Below are 13218 nucleotides of genomic sequence, written 5' to 3'. Positions count from 1 at the left end.
GTTGTTTCAGGATTTTTTTCTGTGCTACTACATTTATGATAAACCGAGCAGCTCTTTTTTACTGCCTTAATTCTGTTTCGTCTGGTTGTTTGTGCTACATCGTAGCCTATATTTGCGGTTGTTTGCGCTACATCGTAGCCTATATTTGCTGAAGGTTATAATTTTCTTCCTTCATGGTGTTGGTTGGACTTTAGGCCCGTTGACATGATCGAGAACCTGGATTACTTGGAATGTGCTTTGAGAAAGACCACTTCTTTTTTTTTTTGGTGGAAATAATGGCACTCCCAAAAAAGGGCGTTTCCTTGGAAGAACCTCTGGTAGTTCTCCAGGGCATCAACTGTGATACCTAGATGATTTAGAAATTGTTAGCTAATTTCTACTTTCGTTAGTTCACTAGAATTACGTATTAGCTGATTGTAACTTTGCCTTGATTAACTAAAATTATCTGACATGTGCTAGCCAGAAAATTTGTAGAATACTTAGATATCTGACCTGATTGCATGAACATTGTTCAGGGTAAGAAAAAAAACAGAATAGAATTAGCGAATGGGGTGATTTTATCACTGGGCGGTCAGTCAGAAACCAACTCCTAATACTTAGAAAAAAAGAAAAGATATTTCTCATATATTATTTTTTGCAATTAAGCAGTGCCCGAGTGTTTTTCCTCCAGAAGTGTAACTAACCCTCCAAGCGCAGTGTCAGGATCATCATTCCTCATTAGCGCTTCAGCAACCTCTGCTGGAGTGACATTTGTTATCTCCAGTAGCCGTTCAATCTCTTCAAAACTGGGTGATTAGAAACCTCGAGGTAGTTGTTGGCAAGAACCCTGAACCCACATGGATCACAGTAGGACATATGGATGTGAACGTCCATGCGTCCAGGGCGTAGCAAAGCAGGATCAAGTCGGTCTTTGTTATTAGTTGTGAACACGATAATTCGTTCGTCTCCACAGCTTGACCATAAGCCATCGACAAAATTGAGCATCCCTGAGAGTCAATTGCTGCCAACGCCACAAGAAATTTGTCACTTTATCAAAAGACGAGGATAAATATATGCATGGGATGAATATAAAGATCAGAGCAATAGTAACAAAAATACTAACTGGATTGTGATTGTCGTTGTGCTTTGGAGCTCCATGCTTTCCTTCCTGCGTTACTGGTCTAGTTTTCTGAAAATCAAGAGAGCAGTCAATATCTTCTACCACAAGTATTGATCGATTTGCTGTCGAAAGCAACAATCTCCTAAGCCTGGAATTGTTCTGAATATCTGTTAGTTCTAAATCATAAATGTCGAAGTTCAAGTAATTAGCCATGGCAGCAATCAAGCTTGATTTGCCAGTACCAGGAGGTCCATACAACAGATAACCCCGTTTCCAAGCCTTCCCTACTTTCTTGTAGTACTCCCTCCTCCGAACAAATCTCTCCAAATCCTCCGTTATCATCTTCTTCAGCCTGTCGTCCATTGCTATCTTATCGAACGTAGCAGGGTGATTGAGATTAACCGAACTCCACGCACTTCTGTAATATGTTGGACCATCAGAAGACATTGTGTGAAGCTTAGCAACCCTGTTTTCTTCTTCAAGGGCCTTCGCTACTTTCTTTATGTGAGGTAGGTAAGAATCCAATACCATCTCTCTATGTTTCTTGTGGAAACTAAGTTCATAGCATCGAAGTTCAGACCGTCTTTTTATATTAGAATCGAAATCACTAGCTGTAGGCGTAATTTGAAATCTAGTCTCTTTACTCTTATATCTCCAGTTAAATCGAATACCTTCGAAAACATCTACTAGTTCTTCTAGTTTCCCCATGGAAAATACATAACTCTTGTTGTTTTTGTCTTGACATACTTTAAACCTCTTTGTTGAAGCTAAGCTTTTCGAACCTAAGTAGGTTTCAGCAGCAACATAGATATTGTTAGTTGTTAGATCACTGTATTCTTCAAACACCATTGTTATTTGAGAAGAGAAATGATTGAATAACTTTCGAAGATTTTTTACCACGAAACCTTTGAAATTGAAACCAAAAGGAGAGAGTTCGTTGCTGATGGTTCGAATCATAATCGCCATTGCTATTGCAGATCCTGTAGTTGATAATATCCCCTTTGTTGAATGATTTTTAGCAATAGAAGAAAGCATGGTGTTGTTCATTTTAAGAAGAAAGAACAAAAAGAGGCCGGAGTTCTGAACTTGGAGAAGTATATAGAGAGACAAAAGAGATCACCCAAAAACAAACCAATGGAACAAAAGGCTCATACAGTTAAGACAGCATAATAGCAGCCATCATAAGTAAGAAGTTCAAACTATGGATGTCACTCAAATCCTTTCACTCTCATCCAATTATGTATGTAATCTAGAAAAAGGAATAGTAAGTAAGAGCATCTCTAGGTGGTGGTAGCATACTCTTCAAATTTGAAGAATGCTACCACAGAATCTGATAGCAAATTTCGACCAACTCTAGGTGGTTAAAATGCGGGTCGCGAAAATTCATTGGGGACCCACCTGCTGCGACATTAGTATCGGGCGCAAATTTAAACACAAACTCTAGGTGGTCGAAATTAGGTGGTAATAAAATTCATTGGGGACCCATCTCGCGACATTTAATCTGGCGCTACGCCCGGTATTAATGTCGGCGACATTACCACCGTCCGCCCCAAATTCAAAAACTCACGTAACTAATGTCGCACCAAATTGAAAAAGTTAAAAAAATAACTTTGCGCGACAATAGTAGTGGTAGCCCCATTCTACTCGGGTCTCGGGTCAAAGTCAAAAAACTTGGGGGCGACATTTGCAATGGCGCGACGACATTACTAATGTCGCCCAAGATCCGCATCCAAATTGCCAAATTTGCTATAACAAGATCGCGAACAAGCGGTGATGCACTACCTAATGAGACCACCTAGAGTTGGAATTCCGGGAAAATTCGGCGCATTTCTTCAAATTTGAAGAATGCGACCACGGATACGTCGACCTAGAGATGCTCTAACAGTGCATCACTTTTCAAACACTTAAAAACACTGGTCTACTTTTACCTCCAAAAAAAATTGTCTGCTTCTCTTCTCTTTCTTGGACCTCATCTTCAACTTTTGCATACTTGTTAGCAAGAACAAATTTTTCCATGTTACAATGACCAAAATACCCCAACTGACACTAAATAATAAGTAAATATGAACCTGTTGTTGAAGATTCACCTTAAACCCTTAATAAACCTTTCCCGCCAAAACTTCCATACAAACCCCCACTTCATTCAACACCTCCAAAACTCTAAAACCTTAAATTCTATAATTTCAGTCCACCCCAACATCGTAAAATCTGGATTCCTGAATCATACCATTACAGCAAACCATCTTCTGAACGCCTATGTAAGACTTGAAAATATTAAAGATGCTCAAAATCTGTTTGACGAAATGCATGATCCGAATGTCGTTTCTTGGACATCTCTCATGTCTGGTTATATTAACAGTAGAAAACCTCAAAAGGCTCTTGGGGTTTTTGAAATCATGTTAAAACTCATGTTTTGCCTAATTCGTTTATGTTCACTACTGTCATAAATGCTTGTTCCATTCTTTTCGGACGTTGAAAATGGTAGAAAAATTCATGCCCATGTTCAGATTATTGGCTTAAAAGGTTTTGATACCATGGTTTATAGGAATGTAGTTTCTTGGACTTCTATGATAGCAGTGTATCGCATAGAATGCATTAGGGGATAAAGCACTTTTGTTGTTTAGGGAATTTATTGTGTCAATGTCGCCGAATCATTTTACTTTAGGAAGCATTATTAGTGCTTGTGCAAGCTTGGGTAGGTTAGCTGCAGGGAAAGTGACACATGGAGCTGTATTTTACCGTGGTTATGATGGTAGTAATGTGATTGCGAGTACACTGGTTGACATGTACGCCAAATGTGGTTGCATTACATATTCGAATAAGGTTTTTCGGATGATTCAGAACCCATCTGTTATTCCATATACATCAATGATTGTGGGAGCTGCAAAGTATGGGCAGGGGAATTTGTCACTAGACCTCTTTCAAGAGATGCTTGAAAGGGGAATTAAACCCAATGATGTAACTTTTCTTGGCGTTTTGCATGCTTGTAACCATTCAGGTCTTGTTGACATAGGCCTTGAATATTTGAATTCAATGTACACAAAGCATGGGATAGTTCCTGATGCAAAACATTATATCTGCACTGTTGATATGCTCGGTCGCACAGGTAAGCCTTTGATGAAGCTCACCAGTTGGCTAAGACTATTCGTACAGAAGCCAAAGAAGCAGCATTGTTGTGGGGTTCACTTCTATCGGCTAGTAGGACTCATGGAAGGTTAGATATCACTGTTGAGGCTGGACAAAGGCTAATCGATTCAAACCAACAAGTTGCAGGTGCATATGTGACAATGTCAAATACATTTGCAAAAATTGGGAAGTGGGATAATGCCTATAAAATACGGTCTGAGATGAAGCGACATGGTATCCGAAAAGAACCTGGGTATAGTTGGGTTGAGATCAAAGATGCAACTTACATATTCTATGCAGGAGATTTGTCTTCATGCACGCAAGAAGCAGAAATCGCGACTGTATTGAAGGAACTACAACTGAGAATGAAGGAGAGGGGGTATGTAAGTGTTAGCAAAGGATTAGTGTTTGTCGACGTTGAAGAGGAAGCTGAAGAGACTATTGTTGGTCTCCACAGCGAGAAATTGGCGTTAGGATTTGCCTTGATAAACATTCCCAAAGTGGTGACAGTTAGAGTGATGAAAAACTTGAGACTGTGTTGGAACTGTCACGAGGCCTTCAAGCTTATCAGTGACATTGTGGAAAGGGATATTATCGTTAGAGATTTAAACAGATTTCATCATTTTAGGGACGGATCATGCACTTGCAGGGATTTCTGGTAATCGTACATGTATCAAAATTGTTAATATGGGGGAAATGGTCTTTACCTCGCACAAGTTCTAAATGTGGCAGGTACTCGAGGGCGCTTCTCACACAAGATAAACTGGTGAGGATCAAGATATTAAACAGCTCTAATTGCCTCTAAATGTATATTCTGCAACAAAGAGAGAGAAAACACTAGTCACTTGTTCTTCAACTGTGATTACACGAGCAAGATACGAAAGGAGGTAATCAGCGTACTGGGATTCCAAAGAAATGTACAAGTCGCACATGAAGAATGAAGATGGATCTTAGACACAGCAAAGAAGAAAGAACACTGCTCTGAGATCTTTAAGGTATGCCTAGCCACCACTCTATATTGGACTTGGAGAGAAAAGAACAGCAGAAGATTCAAAAAAGAGGCTATGAAAGAACTCTATGTAAGGGGTTGATAATAGAGATCAAAAGAATTCTGCAGAACAGGATTACTAGGATACAAGATAATCCTAGGAATAGAGAACTTAGTAGCTGACTGAATATCTCAGTAAAGTTCAAACTCCCTGATCTCATCTCCTTCAAATGGGAGCCACCAGATCCAGGAATACTGAAGCTTAACACAGAAGGGAGTCTCAGACATGATGGGGTTAGTTCAAGTGGCACCATTAGAGATCATAATGGGGACACAAGGTTAGGCTATACAACAGAAGGAGGATCAAGGTCTGTTTTAGCGCAGCAGATAATTGCAATTTTGCAAGGGCTGAGGATATGTGTTTAAATTGCAGGGAAACATGGAAGATGCTTTTTCCTTGTATGACCAAGCCATAGCAACTGAGAAAGGAAAAGAGCAGTTGCAGACGTTGCCCATGCTATTTGTTCAGTATGCACGATTTCAATATCTGGTAATAGATGCTTAACTATATCTGGTCGGTCTCCTTTGAGGTGTATGCATTACATAGGGGTTAAATATGATTGTTATCTTTTATTGACCATTTCTCAGAATCAATTTCACTGTTAGCTGTAGTATAGAACTTCAGGGTTTTTTTTTATGATAAAACACAATTCATAAATTAGTGAAATGATTACAATAGGTTACAATGTGGTTTTGTAGCTGCAGTATAAAACTTAAAATAGAAGATTGATTGCATCTTGTTAGAATGGATTCAACTATATTTGTTAAACTGGCCAATAATCAGTTGTGGATACCTTTGCAAGATGTCAGCAAGAATCTAAAATTAGGAATTCTACACATATCTCTCTCTAAAAGTGAAGAATCATGAGAAATATTTCTCCTTTTCGTGTCAGCTTAAGCATAAATAGCTGACATCATGTGCACTCTGTATAAACTGTTAAAATGAAGAATTAAATAGATAAATGACTAGACGACATATGAAACTGAAGAGCAAGTAGCATGCCCTAATTGCCCTTTAACTGATCTAGGTAAGTTCTTCTATTGCTATATTCAGTAACTTGGTTCTTTTTGTTTGTTGGTTGGGATTTTAAAATTGGCCTGTGGATTCCTTGTATGATTATTGGTTGAAATAATATGTAAAGAAAAAGACAATATATATATATTAGTTTTTAGTTTGTGTTTCTCTGAAGGGTATCATCCAAATTCTGTTTGAACTTTGGAGTACTATTTCTTCCTTCAACCTAGTTGCAGTAAATTTCTTTTTCAACCTATAAAGAAGTAAAATTCCTTCTCTGAGTCTGAGGGACATGCATTTTGTTCTGTTTTTCTCTAGAGTAGCTTAGAGAGTGAGAACCAATGCCGTTTCTCTCAGATAGTGGTGCTATGCTTAATCACCTTTGGCATAACCTGATGTTCCAGGATTTTTGAAGTTCTGCTAGTATCTCCTGTAGAATTCATAAACCATTTTGCTTAGACATGACATTGGAGTAGAACTGATGGCTATAGTCTGTGGTGTTGTGGTTTATTGTTTCCCACAGTAACCAGCATAACACTCGTTTCACTTAATTTTTTTACCGTATACTGTAGGTTGCAGGAAATTTGGAGAAAGCTAGGGAAATTCTCGATGGAGCTCTCGAGCACGTGGAACTCTCAAAACCTTTTCTAGCGGTTTGTTACCTACCCCCTCACTCAAACACCTCAACCAATCTTTATTTTTTTTTATCACTTTTAAGATTTTTCAGTTTTCACTCTTTTAACCACATTACCTTACTTGCCTGAAATTTGCAGGCTCTAATTCATCTAGAATCAGTTCACTTGGTTCCAAAGCGAATCAACTATATAGATTCATTGGTGGAAAAGTTTATAGTGCCACAGACTCCAGAAGAGCTACCCAAATTCTGAACGAAATAGAAGATATTCCATGGATTGTTGAGGATGAGGTGCGAGAAATATGGGAGTTGAAACAACAACTTCAAGAAGTGCTAATTGACCATGTTTACAGGGAGGCCAACAGAGCAGCGGCTTTTCTGGACTCTTTGGGTAGTAACATCTTTACTAACCCCAAAACGAAGGAACTGGACAAAATCCTTGAAGAGCATAGGAATGGATTACAATATGTAAGGCTAAGATTATAAAGCCATAGATAGAAGTTGCTTTTGAGGAGGGATTACCTGAGAAAGACCTGATGTCTTCAAATGTACTTGTAAAGATTTTTTCGAGTTAATACAAAACTGCTTGCTTTTTTTGCAAAAAAAATATTTTGTTAATGTCTTCATCTTTGTGTTAATACTAGAACTTAGTCCTGCACGTCATGATATTGTTGATGCCTCACAAGTTCACAACTCTTTTTGGCTGGTGGTATGCTATTGAGCCGTCAACTTGCCCTTGGTTGTTCAGAAACTACATGCCATTTTTATGTTCTTGTGACTCTCAAATCAACCTGGAAATGAAGCTTTAAGAAAGCAGGACATTGTTGTCAGTTCCGTGGAGTACAAATTTTACAGGGTAGGCCAGGCCAAGCACAGTGAGATCGGACTCACCTAACGAAGTTGAAATCATTTACTCCGGATTGCCGTCAATTGTATACAGTAGATGTCTTGTACATGTGATGTGAGAAATCAGGTTGCATTGACTTAATTTGGCTTCTACTTAGACGGTTGTACAGTTGTACCTTCAATTGGTTGTTGTTCTGTTCTCCTACACGGTTGAAAAGTACTATATGAAGTGTTTAGGATATCCATGGCAGTGTTGCCATTGTTTTTGTTCTTTGTTATTTTCTCTGAAGAATGTACCAATAGTAGATATACTTAAAAGCAAAACATTTAATATACAAATCATGATACATTGTTTTTTTTTTTTTTTTTTGGTGCTGCACCTACGTACCCTGGAGGCCAGGGGGACATAAACCCTGCCTCACTTACTGGGATCAAGCACACGTAGTTCTAGAATTTAAAACAACCAATACAAATTAAAACCCTGCCTCCTTCTCTTCTGTTTCTAAGGCAGACGCAATGTTCTTCTGCGTTTCTTTTCTTGCTGAGCATGTGCAGACTTCCATGAATACGCAGTCTCATTACCGCAATGAGGAGGAGGCTCGGAACATTCTTTCTTGGACGGGGATGGATGTTTGCTGGATTAGTATGTAAAATACTCGACATCCTTCTCGAAACTTGCAACATCATCATCTTCAGTCGTAGTATCACCGTGTTGAGAAGGGTTGTCGTCCGCCAGTAGATCACTGACGTCCATCATTATATCACTGAGTAATTGGCTGTTTGCTGGATTAGTAAAATACTCCAAGGGGTTCTCGAACGGCTCGAACCTTGTAATATCTTCAGTCGTTGTATCACCGTGTTGAGAAGGCTTGTCGTCCGCCAGTAGATCACTCAGTATTTTGCGGTTTGCTGGATTGTTTAAATTGTTCAAGGCCTCCTCCAATGATGCCGCCTCACACTGATCGTCAGACGCATAGGTTCTTCTGCGTTTCTTTTCTTGCTGAGCATCAGTTTCTAAGGCAGGTGCAGACTTTCGGGATGAAGATACATTACCCCTCCCTCTCTTGATCCTACATAGAACCCACGATTCTTGATCACATGGATGTTCTTCGAACATGTACTCATGCATTATCCAGCTACCAATAGCATCTTTTTGGGTACCAGCATCCAAGAAAAAATTCAATGTTCTCACAAATCCGACGACCTTGGACTTATTAACTTGATATCCCGTAACCTTTTCCATTAGCTAACCAGGTTACTACACCGTACCGTACTAAGCATCGCGTGTTCTGATTATATAGAAATCTACTAAAGCACATAAATGATGCACTTCTAACGAACGTTGGAAATATATTTGATAGGAATTTCTGGATTTTCTAGATCTAGATATATCGATTCCATTTCTAAGTTTTATGATTTCCAAAAGTTTTTTGTCTTTGAGGCAGAGGTATTATATAAAATTTCCATTACAGTTCTTTGACCTGCTAATATATTTGTTGTCTTGATTGTCTAGAGGCCAATGCATTATATTTCAAAGACATGCTATTGCATGATGGACTTGAATAGAGGTAACTCTGATGTGCACCCTCAGAACTTTTATGCATTTCATGTGTCATTTTCATTTTTATTTCATGGTATTATATATAACATTTCTCTATTTCCTTTATAAGTTCTCGATTAAATGTGTTTGCATCCACTTCTTTACACGAAATAGTGCAACAGAGAATAGTCCTACCAGACATGATTGGAGAAACAGAGTTTAGAAAAGCGGTATATGATTTTGTTTGAAGTTTATGATTTTAAGTAATGCATGATAAAATGTAGTATAAGAGGTATATAATTGGTCCATTCCCCGGTAGTTTCTACATGTATAATTGATAGCCAAATAAAATGTGTATGCATGTATAAAGTCATTCTATTTTAACGTTTTCCAGCATAGGTTGATGGATTGATGTCAAATCATTTTATTTTGGTAGTTATAATAAAGTGGTTTATAGCAACACAAGTACACTCGGGTGTTTGAGCTCAAAGCAAGCTTTACCCGTCTACGCCACTTTGACTATTGGTTTGAAACAAGATTGATTGCAGAAGATTCATCACTCATTGTTCTTAGTTATGTCATTTTTATGAGGGGGCTTTACTTTTCGCTGGGGCTGTATTTACTCCTTCATATATTATTCCCCTTTTATTGCATTTGACGCTCTCGCGTTAGATAGATCCAAACAACTATAGTTTCTTGCCTCCCCATTTTTTAATCCAAACCAGGTCAGGTAATTTATTATTAATTAAATCTAAGTTTTATGTTTATTGATTGGTCAGTGATTCATCTGATAATATTAGCATTGTTAGATTTGATTTGATTTGATATGAACCATTTAATTGAATCTCTGGTTGAAGGTCTTTTTGTTTATGAGTCGTTAGTTTTGCATGTTGTTGTGAGGAGGCTAAGGATGTATTTTTTTCAATTGAATATTGGTGACATTTGCAAAAACGATATCAATTACCTCATCACGATTAGGAGTCAAAGAAGAAACCGAATACCGTGATATATGTTGGTAGTTGAAACATAAATGTTTTCCTGATCCTTTTCAGGCAGGTTGTGCTTTGGGGTAATATGGCTTACTTTATTATAACCAACAATTTATTCGTAGTGTGCTCTTAATTTACTGTAAGATTCAGATCAGTGTTACCAGATTCACTACTTCCATTTTAAGGTGTTCCAGTTTGTACCTACCCTTTTAGGTTCTGTACGTGCATCGCCAAGTCTTGTGCCCCCATGACCAAGAGAAGAATAACAGGAAAACAGAGTAGCAAAAGGGGAAAAAACACCGACCTAGAGACGCTGTAGTACTATATCTGCTCCAGTCCGTCCCTCTCCCTCATTCCCTCAATGTGGTGGTGAATATCAACTCCCATCCTACTGCCTCCATCTTTAGCTGGCGGCTGACTTTTAGGGGTTTGGGTCAAACAAAGGATGATGATTTAGGTTATAGTTTTGAAGTTCGAGTCAACACTAGATTTTTGTTTTTTACGTCATTATAAGCACATTTGAATAAAGCACCGGGTCTAAGCCCTTTAGTGCGCAAACCCACACATTTTAAGCCAAAAACTTCATAGATAATATTTGCAGAGCGAACTATGATTGCATTCACGCTAAAATTGATTCAGTTTAATGATAGTTGTTTATGTTCTTCTCCTTTTGTCATTTGCATTGGTGTTCCACAACTTGAGAAAGTTACAACATTACAATTTTCTCATTTCTCTTTGATGCAGGCATGCTATTTAGCACTGAGAGGCTAAGAACCAAAGGTATAACTCATAGGGTCAAATTGAAGAACTATTCGCAGGTATCCTATTTACAGTTATTATTACTAATTATTAGTAATTACCGAGAACTGTGTCATACTGTCATTATAGCTGTAATATTAACACCATATTAGTTATTGTTTTTTGAAAAAGCAGCAGGGTTTAGTAAAATTAATGTCAGTCTTTTGTGCATTTTAGCAAGTGTAATCCTACTTTCATCTTGTTTTGCCAAATTAGATACCTTAACTTTTTACCTCATCTTTGCTAATCCTGCTCATCATCCATTTTGTGATAGGGATGACATTTTAGCTTTAATATATGGCCATGGAGAATAAGTGGTCTCTTTTGTTGAATGCAAGTATACTTTTTTGTTTTTTTCTTCTTCTTCCATTTTGTAATGTACATTCGGTTGTCTAATTTGGATAAAAATGCAAGTCATTAGTGAATGTCTAGCACACAATGACTCTGGAAATTCCTTTGAACTATGTTTGATTAGCAACAAATGTATTGGGGTTTATATGAGAAATAACAAAGAACCAAAGTCAGGTAATAGTTGTTGGATTTTAATCTTCTTGACCTTTTATGTATTTTTTCCTACCTTCTCTAAAAGACATTATGGTATTCTAATGCATATTATGTTCTAAATTGCAGATTTGTTGGTTATTTAAAAAGGTCCGTACAGATGACGATGAGGAATTTCAGTGCTACTTGGCCAATGTTCAATATAAACTAAAGGATAGTGAAAAAACTATTCGAGAAGGATTTGTAAACATTGGCAGAATTGGTAAGCCAAATATGTTCATTCCAATTCTTAGAAAAGTACGACCTGAAGAGAAATGTCATAAATTGCCAAATACATGTGGTCAACAGGATTTGGTCTCTAGGGGCAAAATCGCTGAGATGTCTCTACCTAGAACTAGATCATTTTATTAATTGGTAATAATAGATAAGTAACAATCAACAAAAGGGTCTCGAGGAATCTAACTTGGTAACTAAGACATCCCAGCTAGGTTCATACCTCTTAGCTCACTATGTGCCATGTTCCTTAGCAAGGCAGTAAGGTAAACAATCAAATCCCAATTATGATTGTTTCAACATATTGGAGCTCCTGTAAAAGACACTGCCTTGGGATTTCAATCCTCTAAACAGAGCACTTGCGGAAGCCCAATCAAGGAAAAATCTCTTGACATCTTGGATGCTATTTCTGAGCATGCACTGTTTCTTTGAACTTTCTTTTCTTTTAGAGTTTATTTTATATTTTTTGTCTTTATCTCATGATAAATGTGTGAGTGGACCTTCATATTGGGCAGAGACAACGAAAGAGTTCATTGCAAATTTGTATCTTAAACCCGGCCAGAAAGTTCTTGGTGGTGGTTGCTGCATTGGTGGAGAAGATTTTTACGTGTATGAAAACTTCAATGTTGATTTCATGGGGATGGATCTTGAACGTGCCATTGGATGCAAATGCTCTGTTGAATTTAATGTTACTAAATGTATCCAAGTGCTTCATTGAAGTTGATGTTGTTGACTGTATGAAAAAAACATACCCACATACAAATGTGTTAATATTTGTACCAAAGTTTTTTTTTCTAAAGATTTTGTAGAAGCAGCCCATACAAAGGACTTTATACTTTATGTTTTGTTAACTTTCTTCTTGGAGGAGATAATTACTTAAAAGAATGTTCATTGAGAAGTAAAGAAAATAGCAGATCGTCTAGGAAGGTTGGGCGTTCACAATGATGATGGATTCGTAGTATATGGCCCATATCTTGGTTGTACCTTACTGCAGTCCTGCCTATAGAGTAAACTGATGTAAGACTGTAATTAAATGGAAGAATAATTGTGAACAATTGTGTTACTGTTTAATGTGACATTAGTTTCTCAGTCCTTAAGTGTATTCTCACACCTAAATAAGTATCTATTTTTTTTACGGTTACTTTTTCTGTTGTAATTGTGTGAAAAGCTGCATTTTTGTTTCTTTATCTAGATTATAGATATTGATTTCATATGTGGGTTAGAGAAAAACGAACTGAAAAATACATTGAAATGAGTCAGTGCATTTGTATTCGTTAGACTCTTATAATATAGATACATTTTCCGTAAGCTCAGACAATGTAGCCATATCAATGGATATATTTCGAAGT

General features: G+C 37.5%; 1 long non-coding RNA gene and 2 pseudogenes across 3 annotated transcripts; 2 read left to right on the top strand and 1 right to left on the bottom strand.

Moving 5' to 3' along the window:
- Positions 1-150: 150 nt before the first annotated feature.
- On the bottom strand, positions 151-2445 carry LOC147472604 (AAA-ATPase At3g50940-like; annotated as a pseudogene). Its single transcript, XR_015210746.1, has 2 exons — positions 1086-2445; positions 151-994 (listed from the first exon to the last, which is right to left on the bottom strand). The product of XR_015210746.1 is annotated as an AAA-ATPase At3g50940-like (transcript).
- Positions 2446-3039: 594 nt separating this feature from the next.
- Positions 3040-7546, top strand: LOC147472603 (pentatricopeptide repeat-containing protein At4g15720 pseudogene; annotated as a pseudogene). The gene is made up of 3 exons (XR_015210745.1): positions 3040-5763; positions 6861-6941; positions 7062-7546. The product of XR_015210745.1 is annotated as a pentatricopeptide repeat-containing protein At4g15720 pseudogene (transcript).
- Positions 7547-11039: 3493 nt separating this feature from the next.
- Positions 11040-12765, top strand: LOC147472602 (uncharacterized). The gene is made up of 3 exons (XR_015210749.1): positions 11040-11620; positions 11726-11858; positions 12385-12765. It is a non-coding gene; the product is annotated as an uncharacterized LOC147472602 (long non-coding RNA).
- The last annotated feature ends 453 nt before the right edge of the window (positions 12766-13218 follow it).

The sequence above is a fragment of the Coptis chinensis genome, unplaced genomic scaffold (assembly GCF_015680905.1).
Source record: "Coptis chinensis isolate HL-2020 unplaced genomic scaffold, ASM1568090v1 utg9485_pilon_pilon, whole genome shotgun sequence".
Classification (NCBI taxonomy): Eukaryota; Viridiplantae; Streptophyta; class Magnoliopsida; order Ranunculales; family Ranunculaceae; genus Coptis; species Coptis chinensis.
The sequence above is the reverse complement of the archived record's forward strand: the minus strand, read 5'-3'. Positions and strand labels throughout refer to the sequence as shown.